Below are 16,349 nucleotides of genomic sequence, written 5' to 3'. Positions count from 1 at the left end.
TTTTCATTTATGATTTTGTTGATTTGGGTCTTTTCTCTCTCGTTCTTTTTTTGGTTAATTTAGCTAAGGACTTGCCAGTTTTGCTTATCTTTTCAAAGAACAAAGTCTTAGTTTGGTTAATCTTTTCTATTATTTTCCCATTCTCTATATGTTATTTATTTCTGCTATAATCTTTATTATTTCCTGTCTTCTGCTAACTCTGGTTTCACTTTGTTTTTCTTTTTCTAGTTCCTTAAGGCATAGAGTTAGGTTACGTATTTGGGGTTTTTCTTGTTTCTCACTGTAGGCATTTATTGCTATGAATTTCCCTCTTAGAATTGCTTTTGCTGCATCCCTGTTCTGATATGTTGCGATTCCATTTTCATTTGCCTCATGCAGCTTTTTTATTTCCCCTTTAATTCTTTTTTTGATCCATTGGCCTATCAAGGGGTGTTGTTTAATGTCCATCTGTTCATGTATTTTCTAGTTCACCTCTTGTTCTTGGTTTCTAGTTTCACGCCATTATGGTCAGAGGAGATCCTTCGTATGATTTCAGTCTTCACACATTTACTAAGACTTGTTTTGTGGCCTAACACATGGTCTATTCTAGAAAATGTTTCACGTGAGGTTGAGAAAAATGGGTATTGTGCTGTTGTTGTTGGATAGAATATTCTGTACGTTTGTTAGGTCCATCTGGTCTATAGCATTGTTCAAATCCTCTGTTTCCTTATTGATTCTCTGTCTAGATGTTCTATCTATTGTTGAGAATGGGGTATGAAAGTCCCCAACTATTATTGTATTACTGTTTATCTTTACCTTTATTTCTGTTTGTTTTTGCTCCCATGTTGGGTGCATAAAATCTACATGTTTTTTCATATTGTATAGCAATAACAGATTATTGTAGTTACCATAACTTTTGCTACATTCTTTTTTCTTTTTTAACTTTTAAACTGCAGTTGGAAGTGAATGTGTAAGTGAATAATGACCATTATTACCATATTGCAGAATCTATGACTATATATATATATATATATATATATATCCCATTACCATGATATTTACAATACTGTTTTATGATTTTATGTTGTTAATTAGTGTTCTTTTACTTCCACCCAAAGAACTCCCTTTGGTGTTTATTTTAAGGGAGGTTTGGCGGTGATGAATCCCTTCAGCTTTTGTTTGTTTGGAAAAGGCTTTTTCTCTCTTTTGCTTTGACGGCTTTGCCTGGCATAGAATTCTTGGTTGACAATTACTTTATTTCAGTATGTTGGATATGTCATCCCATTCTGTCCTGGTCCAAAAAATTGCTGGTGAGAAACTACTGGGGGTTTCCTTGTATGTAACCTCTCTCTCTCTCTTCTTTATTGTTCTTAAAATTCATTGTTCATCTTTGATTTTGACAATTTACTTATAATGTGTCTTGGTGTAATCCTATTTAGGTTCAACCTACTTGGGATTCTTTGGGCCTCATGGATCTGGATGTCCATTTCTTTGCCGAGGTTTAGGCAGTTTTTAACCATTATTGGCTAAATTATTCATTCTTTCCCTTTCTCTTTCACTAATCCTTCTGGAATTCCCATAATGGAAATATTGTTTGTTTGTTTGTTTGTTTGTTTGTTTGTTTCATTATGTTCCATAGTTCATGCAGGCTTTCTTCATTCTTTTTTTATTCTTTTATCTTTTTTCTCTCTCATGGATACTACCCAATGTTCTATCCTCCAGATCACTGATTCTTTCTTCTGCAAAGTTAGATCTACTATTGAAACTCTCTATTAAATTCTTTAGTTCAGTTACTATTTCTTTCAACTCTAGGATTTCTTTCTCTCTCTCACTCCCTTTTGATAGTTGCCTTTTCCTTAGGAACTACTTATTTTGTTCATGCTTTGTGTTCCTAACTTAGTTTAACTATATGTCTGTGGTTTATTGTGGTCCACTAAACTTCTTTAAGAGGATTATTCTGAATTCTTTGTCTGGTGGTTCGTAGATCTCCATTTCTTTAGGGTCCGTTATTGGAACTTTGTTAGTTTTCTTTGGTGGGATTATTTATGTGATTCCTCATAGTCCTTGATTCCTTATGTTGGTATTTTCACATTTGAGTAATTGTGCTCTTCTTTCGGAGTTTACAGGTTTTGGCACAGATGGTTCTTCACCAATCAGCTCAGGTTGGCTTTTTGGGTGTGTGTGCTGGTAATGTCCTTGGGAAGGTGGGACATGCTAATTATGGTCTGTTTTTGGGTGAGGCAACTGTTGAGGCTGATTCATAGCCCTGCACTGGCAGGGAAGCAGGACCAGACCCAGAGCCTGTCTAATTCATTGTTTGGTCATCCAAAGCAGGTTAGAGTGTTCTCTGGATTCCCTGGGAAGATGAGGCCACCAGTTTTGGTCTGCTGAGAGGGGAGGCCAAGACTGTGCTTTCTGTTCAAGTGATACTTTTGGTAGGGGTGTTGCACGGGCTCTGAGGCTTCCTGTTGGTTCTGGTTAGGCTCCTTGGTTGGAGGCTGTATTCAGTGATGAGTGGGACCACAAATTGGATTCTCTTCCCCGGGGCAGCAGGAGCAGCACCCTAACACCTTTAAAGCTCATTATTGCTTCAACTCGAGCCAGCCTGCACCCCAAGTTTCCTGACCGAACAGGGTCACTGCAAACAGTTGGCTTTGCCAGGGCCATTTTGCTAAGTAAATATGAAATAGGCATCTGAGTGAAAAAAAAAAAAGCAGCACACTGATAGATGTCCTGTTCTCCCCAGTGAAAGCACTGAAACCAGAAATCTAAATGATTCTTTCATAGACGTTATGTAGAAAATATGACCATGACATTGCAGAAATGACCCAGGACAGTTTTGTAAACTATATTTTTATGCTCCAGGCTGGAAAGCATTATCATTTTAAGTATAGAAGCGTTTTCTTTTTTACTATTTGTTTTAAGAATACTATACAGTGTCTTAACTTTCCTCTCACTCTTATATTATCAACCAGGAAGATTTTTCTGATGGAAAAGATTGCTAAAAGAGATCAGGAAATGTGCTTTTTAGAGGTATAATTCTCCATAAGAAAAGGCATAGACTACTAAATTATCCAAATAAAGTAGCATGGGCTATTAAATTATCCCTTCAATGTTAGGAATTTATGAGTGAACATTCACTATGCAATACTGAATGTTCATATTGTAGATCCAGAATTGTTTAAAAAGCCATTTTGCAAATAATCTGCTGTGAGGAAGCAGTGTAAATTCATTAAAATTGAGGAAAGCACATCATGTGTCTATATCCTTAAATGGCTGGCCTGTTTAGACTGAAATGAGTGATAATTTCGCTATAAATTCCAGTTAAGTTGGTGAACCAGTTAACTCAGTAAACAAATTAAGTGGGCTAAATTAAAAAAAAATAGATTGGATGATTAAAATAGATAGATCAAAATTAGAGAATACCATAAAGGAATATTCTCATTTCCTCCAAAATGAGAAATTTCTTGTCCTACCACTCCCAAAGAAATGAAGCAAGAGATTACGTATTTTTAAATTATTTGGGATGAATGTATAACTTTTTGGGTATGTAAAGTAGGAAAATAAGTGGAGAAAAGTACTTGAATAAAAATCCGGAGGTTTACAGTAACAAAAAAATATATTTTTTAATGTTTATTTTTGAAGGAGAGAGACAGAGCGTGAGCAGGGGAGGGACAGAGAGAGAGGGAGACACAGAATCTGAAGCAGGCTCCAGGCTCTGAGCTGTCAGCCCAGAGCCCGACGCGGGGCTTGAACCCACGAACTATGAGATCATGACTGGAGCTGAAGTTGGACGCCCAACCGACTGAGCCACCCAGGCACCACCCCTTCATATATTTTTTTTAATTAAGATGCTTTTGTTTATTTTTTAAAAATCTGCCTATGTCTTGAGTATTACAAGATTTTCCTTTCTCTTATTCTTGTTATGCCTTCTCAAATAGCTAATGGATTTATCAGCATTCTTTTTGCTTTTAATGTTTTTTAAAGTTTATTTATTTTGAGAAAGAGAGAGAGAGAGAGTACAAGAAGGGGAGGGTCAGAGAGAAGTAGAGACAGAATCCCAAGCAGGCTCTGCACCATCAGTGCAGAGCCCAATGCGGGGCTCGAACCCACGAATTGTGAGATCATGGCCTGAGTGGAGATCAAGAGTTGGACACTTGGGGCGCCTGGGTGGCTCAGCTGGTTGAGTGTCCGACTCTGGCTCAGGTCATGATCTCGCAGTCTGTGAGTTTCATCTCCGCGACCGGCTCTGTGCTGACAGCTCAGAGCCTGGAGCCTGCTTCTGATTCTGTGTCTCTCTCTCTCTCTGCCCTTCCCCTGCTCACACTCTGTCTATCTCTCTAAATAAATAAACATTAAAAAAAAAAAAAAAGAGTTGGACACTTCACCGACTATGCCACCCACCCACCCCAGATTAATCGGCATTCTTAACCTGGATCGGATGATTTGGCCCCCTGGTGATTTTTCCAGTGCCTCTGATACCTTTTTCAGCTTGTTTTCTAAGGAGACAGTATGTATTTACTTTTTGCAGAAATAAATTTCGAGCCTTTCAAACTCCTGAGTTTTAGTATTTTTCATTTTGTTTCTTGGATTTTCTTCTCTTTTGCTTCCCCCGCCCCTCTTAAAGTTTAAAATTAGTCTCCCAGGGGCACCTGGGTGGCTCAGTTGGTTGTGTCCAGGTTCCGTTCAGGTCATGATTTCACAGGTTTGTGAGTTCAAGCCCCGCATCGGGCTCTGCACTGACGTCTCGGAGCCTGGAGCCTGCTTCGGGTTCTGTGTGTCTCCCTCGCTCTCTGACCCTCCCCCGCTTACCCTGTGACTCTCTCTCAAAAATAAACAAACATTAAAAAAATTAAAAAAAAAATAAAATTAGTCTCCCGTTCTCACATTTGTTTTTGTTTTTGTTTTGCTTCCCGCTGTGGGTCACTTCTCTCCCAGTGATATTGCTGGGATTTCTTCTCTGTCCCACCATCGAGTTTCAATTTTCTTTTATGCATCTATTGACACTTCTTTAGCTATAGTATCCTTATCTTTCCCTTTTTTTGTTTTCTTTTATAGAGATAGCCATGCTGTCTCCTTTCTATGGGGATTTGCCAAGCTAGTGGAAATTTCAAACCAATATATGTTGATGGACAACTAATTTTTCATGCAGTTTTCATTGAATTTCTAATCAACCTTCCTCCCTAATTTCCTTTTGTAAATGTTTATTTATTTATGTTTGGGAGACAGAGAGAGAGAGAGAGAGAGAGGAGAGGGCATGCACAAGCTGGGGAAGGTGGAGGGGCAGAGAGAGAGGGAGAGAGGGAGAGAATCCCAAGCAGGCTCAGCGCCCTGCGCAGAGCCCCATACGAGGCTCAAACTCACGAACCGTGAGATCAGGACCTGAGGGGAAATCAAGAGTCAGATGCTTAACTGACTGAGCCACCTAGGCGCCCCTCTAATTTCTTGTCCACAGTCGCTCAGCCTTGCCCTCTGTCTTCGTAATGGGCGCAAACCCCGTCTTTTTTTACTTGTATGTTTGGACCCTCCTATGTCTGGCCGGCTTTGGTTGCATCTAAGAAACTTTAGGCTGAGAATTCTGCCTAGCCAACTTAACATGGATATTTTATTTTATTTTATTTTTTAGATCACTCTTTTGTTTTAAGTTTTTGTTTTAACTCCAAGTTAACATAGAATGTTATATTAGTTTCAGGTGTACAATAAGCAGGCGTTTTATGCATTCTTCTCATTAGCTATCCAGGTGGCACTTCCACACCCATCCTTTCGGGAAGAGACTTGTCTGGAAGGAAAAAGACCCCTTAGATGGGAGGCGGCACCGTGTGCATGTTGAGTCAACCGACGGACAGACAGGGTTCTGACAGGGGCTCTCCGCTTACACTGTGTGTGTTCCCCTGCGTCAGCCGCTGAGTTCTGTGCACCCTTCTGCATTCTTGGAGACAATAACACCCAACTCGCAGGGTTTCAGTGTGCATTTTGTACTTGGAGCATTTCCAGCAGGTTTTAATTCCCTCTGTACTTACCTGTGGTCGAGACGTCAGAAAACTTACAACGGTTAGACACAGCAGACACGGTGGACGTGACAGAAGCTGGGGGTGGTAGAAATAATGCCCTCGCCATGGCACTTTGAACATTTCAGAGCAGTCGTGTTGTCCATTTCACTTAATCTTTACAATGACCCTGAGGTCCGGTGATGACCCCTGGCCCCTCAGCAGGGAAGTGGAGCGTCTCTTTAGGGCACTGCCGCCGTGTGATTAATTTGGGAGGGAAGAAATGCCCCCGAAAAAGCCACGTGGATATCAGGAAGGTAATGGCCAGTAAGAGATCATCCTGGGGGTGGAAAATTGGAGCCATTCAGCCTTGTAGAAAAGAGGAGTTTTATGTTTCATTCCCAAGTTCAGAGAAAAGAAAACCTTTCCTTTTCTTTTCCTCTTTGTTGTTGCTGGCAAGACTCTGTAAGACTGCAACTCACATATAAGACACGCTGGGCCAACTTTTCAAAGAGCCTCTATACTTTGCATGTGTGAGATTTTTCATGCATAGCTACAGCTCTGGGTGGTGGTAGAACTTGTGGGGTGGAGGGGAGGGTGGGCACAGATGGGTTTTTCACATTTGCCACCTCACTTTGAATGTGTAAATGTACTAATTTTGTGAGATTTGGTTTTCTTAAAAGTAAGCGCTCTTGAAGCAGGCTTCTATCTGGAGCAGTGTAGTCTTTAAATGAACAGTTCCGAAATTGATCAGGAATCCGCGCCTGTCTGCCCGGACAGCGGTAAGAAGGTGGTGCATTGTTTGAAACAGAACTCAGTCGGTCGGATGAGAGCTCCAAATTATGTTGCAATTTGTGTGGACGAGACTGGTGACTTTCGGTTGCTTACAGGGCATGTCATGCCTTTTTTCCTAGCACTTTCTGTCTCAGTTGGATCTTCACTAGGGAACGATTGAATGTCTCCGAGTTAGTGATTCAATAACAGAAAACCTGGAGGGTTTGGTTGATTCTCAGAAAGACCTACATTCCTTCTTTCTGATGTGACCACCAGTAACTTTAAACTCTCCAGGTTTGGCTCTTTGCCATCGATGTTGGTTAGGATAGCGAAGGTTACCTGATAGCAGAAAATACCCATCAAAACCTCAGTGGCTTAAAACTACAAGAGTGTATTTCTTCTTTTTTTTTTTTCTTTTTTAAGTTCTTTTTTAAAGTTTATTTATTTATTTTGAGAGAGGGTGAGCATGAGCAGTGTAGGGGTGTAGACAGAGAGGGAGAGACAGAATCCCAAGTGGGCTCCCTGTGCTGTCAGTGTGGAGCCTGATGAGGGGCTCAATCTCATAAACTGCAGTTCAGTTCTCATGAACTCACAGTTTCAGGTGTACAATATAGTGATCCGACACTTCTATACATTACTTGGTGCTCATCGCAAGTACTCTTTTTAAAAAATTTATTTATATACTTTTTTAATTGAGAGAGAGAGAGAATATCTTAAGCAGGCTCCACACTCAATGTGGAGCCCGAGGCGGGGCTTGATCCCATGACTCTGGGATCATGATCTGAGCTGAGGTCAAGAGTCAGAAGCTCAGCTTGTCTGGGCCACTCAGGTGGCCCATACACCCCTGAACCCCCATTACCTACTTCACCCATCCCCCCACCTGCCTGGAAGTTTACTTCTTGATCCCATTGAGTGTCCAGCATGGGTCAAGGAGAGGTGTCCACCAGCTGTAGACAAATAGGGTCTCAGAATGATGGCAGCTCCTCTCTGCACCTGTTTCTGCACTCAACCGCAGCAGGAGGAAGGGGACATGGGGAAGATCGCCCTGGCTGGAGCTTCAGCCCGAGGTGACACCTGCCAATTCTCACGTGTCATGGGCCAAAAAAGTCACATGACCATGCCGAACTTCAAAGCCCTGGAAGGGACGTCCAACCCTACTCTGAGCCTAGGAAGAGGAGAGAACTTAACAAACTGCCTATGACCACCTCATCATCCACTGAGCGTAATCACACAGGGAAGGAATTCGTCTGTGTTTCTGGTAATTAGCACTGCCGGGGCTAATTTCTCCACCCCAGACATTTCTGAGCATTGGTAAAAAAGTGTCGTTGTGTATGTTCTACAACAGTCCCCAGGAAGCGAATGTTCTGCATCCTTGGGAGCTTATAGTACAGCAAGCAGCTTCAAGGACTATTGATACCTTGAAACGCTTTCAGTGACAATGATTATGATGAAAATAATAGTGAAGAATGGAAATGTAACCACAGAGAGAACTGCACCCCTTAAGCTGTGCTTTAGCTCTCCTTCTTCCCATTGAAAGTGCCTTGCAAGTCGTAATCAAAAGACAACATCTTCATGATCAACGTAATCAACATTTGATGGGGAGGGAAGATAAGGCTCCGAGAAGACAGAGGAGACTTTTCAGAATTAGGTAGGATGTTGAGTAATTGAGTTTTTTTTTTTTTTTCTATACATTTCACAATCTAGGGATTAAAAAAAGGTCACGTAAGAGAATTAGAGACTCAGAACTGCCGTGGGGGCCGAGTTTGGACTAAACTTATCTTTCCTCCCCTTCAGTTGGTCTTTTTTTTGGTTTGTTTCCCTTTCAATTTTCCTCCTGGGGTACTTTTTCTCCTCCTTTAAACTTAAAAGAGAACTGGCGTTAAAAAATTCCATACTCCCTGACTTTCAGGTTCCAGAAAGGGGTGGGGTCTTCCTGTAGCATTGACTTGGACTCTTTTATCACATACACCACTTAGGTATAGCCCTTTGAAGAATGCAGATGTGGCCACGATTTCCAAAGTTGGGGCTACGTTTTTCCTGTCAAAGTCTGCTTAGACACCAGCACCGGGAACCTGGAAGCACGAGTCCGAAGTGAAGTGGGACAATTGCCCAGTGAATCAGGGGGATCTGGCAGAATCAATCGGCAGGGCTCACTTCGCGAATTCACCTGTCTGCTCTGATTTGGATGTGATGCTCCAGGCCCGTGCGGATGGTGTTCAGAGTGGACTTTTTTTTGGAGGTGATTCCCATTGACCACTGGACTGTGGAGATCAAGGTTCCGTCTTCCCCCTTGCAGGAAAGGATGGCATCTTGGACCCTTGCCTGTGGCCTGGGTAGTGTTACAACCTTCTGTGAGGCCTCTGGGCATTTGTGTCTGTAAATACTCTTGCTGGCTGAACTAATGATGGAGAGTAGAGATTCTAGCCCAAAGCTCACACCCTAGAGCTTTACTCCTCCCTCACTCCCCCCCCCCCCCCAAATATTAACAAAACAAGGACGTTATCACATTACCAATCCTGGGTGCAATTGAATGTTTGCCAAGAATTCCACGCTTCCCCCTCCCATAATACGTTTTATTTTTCTTTTGGGGATTTGTTTTCTGAGTCAGTTTACTTCTTCGTGGTCCAATAATCACCAAATGGAATTCTCTCCATCTTTCATCCTTCATCATTAGGGGGAAAAATACGGTATCATTTTCTGGTGAGGAATACAGATCTCAAAATGAAAGACAATATTTAGTGACCAAAAAAAAAAAAAATCCCTCAAGAGCACTATTTTTTCTGATGAATCAGAGCTGGAAGTGATTAAGGGCTCGGAGCATTAAAACAATGAGCACTCACGTCCATTCCTTCATTTTCATAAGAAAATCAAACATCCTCTTTTAAGGAAGTGGGGAGTTGCTTAACAAATCTTTCAAGTGAGCCGTAGATAAGTGCATTGGCGTGGTTTGAGGAAATGCATAGAGGAAATTAAAAATATTTATTTTATTGAACTAATATTCCCAGCTGGAGATTAAAGTAGCAAATGGAGCCCACAACTGTAAGGTGGATGCTATTCGGCCATTTCGTTTCTATTTACTTAGTTCCTAGCTGTCAACTTGAACTTGAGTGGAAGTTTTCCATTGTAAATATCTTAAGTGCTTATAGGAGTGTTCCTTGTATATAAAATGGGGTCATCTCCGATTATATTTTCGGATAAAAATATGTGGAGTTTGATTTTCTTTGAGCTGGTGAATTTTTTTTTTTTTTTAATACGCACAGAATTTGAAATGCCTGGGACTCTAAGGTTGACTAAAATTGTGCTGTGGCGTAGAGAATTATGATTTCATGATCGTGCTAGTCGGGAAAGTTTCTGATGCCATTTTATAATGGCTTTCAAAGGAAAACATTTTTGAAGGCGTTATTTAGGAATCGGGGCTCGCTACCTTCATTTCGGGCCGCTCCCTCTTAGCTATTGGATCTGAGTGTATGCTATTCAAGCTTCGTTTGTGGTCGTTTCAGTCATCAGTGTCTTCTTCACGGATGGACAACCGTAGCACTTTTTACTTTGGATTTATAAGGGAAGGGGTCTCTGGAATGCAGACATATCACACTGAGATAGTCATGTTTGCTCAAGAGGCAAGATAGTAGCCGCAACAGGTAAGCTTCCATCAGTAGTTACTGTGTTCCAGGCAATAGACTAAAGAATTTTATGTCCCTTATTTCTTGTGGAGACAGTTACCGTTTTGTAGTAACCATAATTATCATCATTTTACAGGTGAGGAAATTGACCTCTCAGAGCGGATACCTAACTTTCCCACCAGCCCCTAGCTGGCATGAGGCAGAGCTGGGGTTCTCCTGGTACGTGCTTGCTTTCTCCACCAGACGTTGTGGGGCTTGTCTTACAATGACAGAGACCTGGGTGTTTAAAGATGGTCCTAAAGCTCCTGGGGCGGGGCGCCTGGGTGGCGCAGTCGGTTAAGCGTCCGACTTCAGCCGGGTCACGATCTCGCGGTCCGTGAGTTCGAGCCCCGCGTCAGGCTCTGGGCCGATGGCTCGGAGCCTGGAGCCTGTTTCCGATTCTGTGTCTCCCTCTCTCTCTGCCCCTCCCCCGTTCATGCTCTGTCTCTCTCTGTCCCCAAAATAAATAAACGTTGAAAAAAAAAATCCTTAAAGCTCCTGGGGCAAAAGGTGATAAATGCAAAAGCAGGGCTGTGTTTTTCCCATCCCCTTCCAGTTCATAGAAATTCTCCTGCAAAACAACCATGCATTTGCAAGCAGGCTTTTCCATGGAAAAGCTAGCGTGGGCACACATTCAATTCAATTCCCACTGTGCTTTCTCACAGAGGTTCTTCCACAAGATTACAAAGACTGGGAACCTAGCCTATTATTATTAATAATTTTTAAAAGTTATTCTGGCTTCTTTCAGGGCCATATCAGTTTCAAAGATCGCTGTCAGGGTGGGAGCCGCTGAAGTTGAAATGGCCTGAATGCTAAATGTAGCCTGAGAGCGGAAACTTTGTTCTTCAGAGTTGAAAAGTCGGTGGAATATTCATAGAAATGTAATATGAGCACAGGATACCGAGTCAGTGTCAAAACTTTGTTCCAAACCATATTTGCTATTTGCAAAACTGCCTCCTCAGGGAGGAGGCTGGGGGATGAGAGGGCAAAATGCGGTGGATTACAGCATGCCTTGAGACAGGGCTGTGGGTTGCGGGCTCTCTTCCCCACAGAGGGAGGGTCTTTTCTCCACGGGAATTAGAGTTCTAGGGGGGCAAAGGTAGTGGGGTGCAGCTTTTCCAGGAGGACCATCTCTGCCTCAGATATATGGAAACCTTTCCTTCCTGTTTCCACCTAACATTTGTGCCTGAGTTTGAAAAAGGAACAATGGAGAGATCTATGTGGAAATCGTTGTGTACGTTTTTTTTTTGCAAGTGCAGACGTGACTCCATTTGCTTTTTCCTTGAAGTTCTCCTGATCAAGATATTGATAAAAAAAAAAAAAAAATCATGGCGGTGTAGATCCCAATGAGTATCATCTTCTGACGTTGGGATTGTATCTTAAAACTAACCAAAGGAATCATTTACTGATGACCCAAATTTCCTTTCTCAAATTAACAAATTCTCTCTCATTTTTCCCCCCGTGGAACTCTACTCATCTGTAGTTAATCTAAGAATTAACATTTAGCAAATTACTGCCTTCAATGAGGTATGTGCCTAGCGGCTCGGTTGATTAGAACCCTGTGCTAATGAGATCACGAGTTTAGTCCTCAGGAGGGCTGGTTCCCTTCACCATGGTCCCCCTCTGAACCCCAGCCAGGTCTCTAAATGAACACTGCTTACAAGTGGCCTTCTGGGGAAGAATCAACACAGATTTTTTCATCATTTGTGGGAAGAACAACAACTCAAAGCAGATGCCTTGAGTATGACAGTGATCCCATGGGGTAACAAAATGGCACCCTAGAGGCTGCAAAGACTTTTTGCAGACTATGGAAGGCTTTCGGGCTGGGAAACAGGTTTGGTATGTGTAGGTGGCTCCAATCCTACAAAGTTAAAGGGGGAGTGTCATCTAGGAACAGTAGGAAGCTGGATGCCAGGGGGCGTCTGTGGGGACAGACTGAGAGGAGCAGACTTCGAGGGACACTTGAGGGGAATTTTGTTGAGTTTTCACTAATCATTTCTTGAAAAGACGGATCATTCTGGGCCTCCCCATTAAGGTCTGTAGTCATGCAACCCATGGGACCATTTCTTCCACAGCCAAGGCCACTCCAGCCTTTTGTCTCAGGCTGGCAGGAGACACAGTAGCTAAGAGCTTGAAGAGCAGGGGTGGGTCTCACTCTCTTGCTTTCTCTCCATTTTCCACTCCCAGAAACCGCTTTTTCAGATCCAGGTCCATTTCCAAGGCTAAATCTCTCCCAAGCCTGACTGGGTGCATTGATATCCTCCGAGGCCATTTCTTGGGTTTAGGGAAGAATAATGCGTAATGAGCTCCAGCTGTGCCTGGTGGCATTCCCCCGTTGAAACCAGCAGGCTTTACTGGCTTTCTCCCATTTTCCAAGAATATGCTTCTCTAGGCAAGGGACCACCTCCTTTTTTTTTTTTTTTTTTTTAATTAAAAAAAAATTTTTAACCACTGCCCCCTTATCACCTAGCAGATTGCTTTGTATTTAGAAGTTCAATCAAGTATTTGTTGAATATTCAGTTATGCAATGGGTTCCACTTGAACAGGGGCAGTTTCTTAAATGTTATCATTTTATTTTTCTCTTTACAAAATTATACGTGCTGACGGGAAAGAAATTAGAAAACAGAGAATAAATATCAGTAGCCTTTCTTGACATTTTGGGGTGCATGATATTTACATCTGTATGCATATCTGTCATCTATACGGGACTCAGACAATACATATTATGGTGTAATCTTGCTTTTACTCCTATAAAAATCTTTGCATGATATTATATATTGATATTATACACTCTTCCGCTTGTTATCTTTAATTTTTTTTGGAGCACTTTATTGCATGACTGGACTTCCGCTTAATCAGTCACATATTAAAATCTCCTTGTCGCTTAAACTTTCTACACAGTTTTGTTTATTTCCTTGGGACGAATTCCTACAGGAGGAATTGCATGGTTCCGTGGTTTTCTAATTCACTGTGTGTTGGCAAGTTATGGGTCAGAGAGGTAGCACCGATATGAACTCCCGGCTGCAACAATCTAGCGAACAACCACTTTGCTCCCTTGAACTTGAACGGTATTATCTTTCTTTTATGTGTTTGCTGATTCACAGGCAAAAGATATCCATGTTCGTATACTTGCCATCTCCTTTATTAGTAGTGGAACCGAGTATTTTTTTTTTTTAATTTTTTTTTTTTCTTTTCAACGTTTATTTATTTTTGGGACAGAGAGAGACAGAGCATGAACGGGCGAGGGGCAGAGAGAGAGGGAGACACAGAATCAGAAACAGGCTCCAGGCTCTGAGCCATCAGCCCAGAGCCTGACGCGGGGCTCGAACCCACGGACCGCGAGATCGTGACCCGGCTGAAGTCGGACGCTTAACCGACTGCGCCACCCAGGCGCCCCTGAACCGAGTATTTTTTCATGTGGCCATTTTAATGCCTGCTTTGCAAGTTGACTGTTGACATCTTTGAAGAGCTATGTGTTTTGGGGGCCAGTAGACTTACTGCTCTCTGTTTCACAGGGTTATTGTAAGAATTAGTTGAAGCAATCTATTCGAATAAGCTTAAAACCTACAAAGCGATACAGAGATATGTTGATCAGTTTTGTGACCCGGAAGGGTGAGGGTCAGAGGGAATGGTACCTGCCGACAAATGGGCTGAGTAAATGGGTACCAATGAACGCCTGCGTGAGCTCTGCCAGAGGAGAGGGCAGGGAGGGACACCTGTGAAGAAAGGGAAAGAAGACCTGGCCTGAAGATCTGTTACCTTGAGAAGGTCACTGGGAATAGACAAGGTCAGAGATAAGACAGGGACCGGCAGCTCCACATGGGAGCCAATTAGAAACAAAAGGGAGCAAGATGGGCCCGGGAGCTATAGGAGACGATAGAGATCGTGCCCCGGGGGTGCTCCGCGGTCTCCCTGGGGGCTGGGGTGCAGGCATCTCCTCAGATGTCCCTAAACCAGCCACGGAAGAGAGAAAACATCAGCAGTGCCACTTTTCTGAAGGCTCATCTCCAGTCCAGCGTGACCAGGCCAGGTGTGTTTAGAACACAAAGGGCAGCCGGTGCCACTGCCCACAGGTGTGAACTTATGGCAGGTGCACACCTGTGCTTTCCTGTAAGTCCCGGGAGTGACCACATCTGGGAAAGGGAACAACAGACAGAAATAAGTGGTAATTAGTTAAAGGTAAAATACTGCACTAAAATTGCCCAGCATGTATATTACCGCAGTTATGTAAAATAATATATATAAATATATGTCCTATGGGGCGCCTGGGTGGCTCAGTCGGTTGGGCGACCGACGTCTGCTCAGGTCATGATCTCACCGTTTGTGAGTTCCAGCCCCGCGTCGGACTCTGTGCTGACAGCTCGGAGCCTGGAGCCTGCTTCGGATTCTGTGTCCCGCTCTCTCTCTGCCCCTCCCTCGCTCATGCTCTGTCTCTCTCTCTCTCTCAAGAATAAATAAAACACTAAACGATAAATTAATTAAAATAAATACATCATATATATAATTATAAATATGTTAATATGTTATATACCTGGTATATATAACTATATATAGTGTGTATGTGTATACAGTAATATGCAATACATATACTATACATATAGTATGCATATTACTATATATATGATATATATATATATATTTTACCGCATATATAAAATATATAGTTATAGGCATATACATGCATGCCCACGGTCATCTCCAGAGAGTGGTAATGAGGGGAGACAGGGAGGATGAATTACCTTTGCTTTTATTCACGTTTTTAGGTGTTGCTTCACTTGTTCCAACAAATACGTATTAATTCTCTAATCTGTAAATGATCGAGTAAAGAAAAAAAAATTGTTGAGACTAAAAAGACGTCTGCTGTGCGCGTGGCCTGGCCCTGTCACTGCAGCATGGGTGGGGATCTGTTAGGCAGCGGAGCGGGCTGTCACCGGAGTCCCTGCTAACTCGGACAGAGGAACCCCTGGAAGTCCCTGACCGTCACACCTGGGCCCCGCAGAGTGCTGGGCTCATTGGCACGTCACACTTAGATGACAGGGGTAGCCGTGCCTTCTTGGCAGGCAGGACTCTAGCCAACAGGTAAGACCTTTCCAGGCTGGGAGTAAACATAGGCCGCCTTTCCAGATCAGGTGAGCATCGCCACCTGGCAGGGAGGAGGCACGGATTCGTTGCAGGAGAAAGAACTTGAGCTTGGGGCAGGAGAAAAATGAGAACTTGAGTTCAAGGGCTGCCACTGCCGCCATGAAATGAAGTATCTGACCGGGACTTTTTGCTTTTACATCAGGGAAAGCTGCTTTAAGGCAATCCTGTTTCCTATGTCTTTCATGTTCCACTGTCCTGTGATCTGGGGACAGAGTAGGGGAACAAGATTGAGTTGATCTCTGACTTTCTGGAGCTACACTGGAGTTGGGGAGATGGACGGATGGTACACCATGGACCGAGCAGAGAGAAAGATTGCTCCGAAGGAAACCAAAAAGGGTGGGAAGATCAGGACTGGCCTATTTTGGATCCGGAGGTAATGGGACGTCTTCCTGAGGAGAGGATGCTTTAAACCGAGTCAGGAATGAAGAGAAGGGGCCCGCAGGTGAGTAGTAGCTGGCAGAAGGGGGATCCAAGAGGTGGGACTCGAGCTCAGCCTGTTGGCTGTGTGTCTGGAGAGCAGCAAGTGTGGGGAGCTGGTCAGGATGAGGTTTGAGAGGCCAGCAGGTATCAGGTCACGCCTGGTCCTATATGTGGGCCATATCTGGATGTTTGATTTTATCCTCAGTACAAAGGCAAGGTCAAGCGTGCTTAGAAATCTGACATAATAATGCGGCATTAAGTTTCAACTCGGCATGTGTAAAGATTTGCTGAGTGACTGCAAAATAAATAAACGGATTGATGCTCCAGGGTCAGAAAATGTCTTTTATTTTATTTTATTTTATTTTATTTTATTTTATTTTATTTTATT

The 16,349-nt window shown here is 42.9% G+C and overlaps 1 long non-coding RNA gene across 9 annotated transcripts in view; it reads left to right on the top strand.

The window, feature by feature from the left end:
* The first annotated feature begins 15,052 nt into the window (after positions 1-15,052).
* The window catches only part of LOC121016456 (uncharacterized), a 68,881-nt gene continuing 67,584 nt past the window's right edge, over positions 15,053-16,349 (top strand). For 2 of the 9 annotated variants that reach the window (XR_005784287.1, XR_005784280.1), the window contains exon 1: positions 15,057-15,983. This is a non-coding gene — a long non-coding RNA (uncharacterized LOC121016456). Of the gene's footprint in view, positions 15,984-16,349 lie in introns of all 9 variants that reach the window. The other 7 variants (XR_005784283.1, XR_005784284.1, XR_005784286.1 and 4 more) reach the window with 6 other exon arrangements.

This window comes from Herpailurus yagouaroundi, unplaced genomic scaffold (genome assembly GCF_014898765.1).
Source record: "Herpailurus yagouaroundi ecotype Mexico unplaced genomic scaffold, PumYag 210, whole genome shotgun sequence".
NCBI classification, from domain to species: domain Eukaryota; kingdom Metazoa; phylum Chordata; class Mammalia; order Carnivora; family Felidae; genus Herpailurus; species Herpailurus yagouaroundi.
Note: the sequence above shows the minus strand (reverse complement) of the source record. Positions and strands in the feature narration are given on the sequence as shown.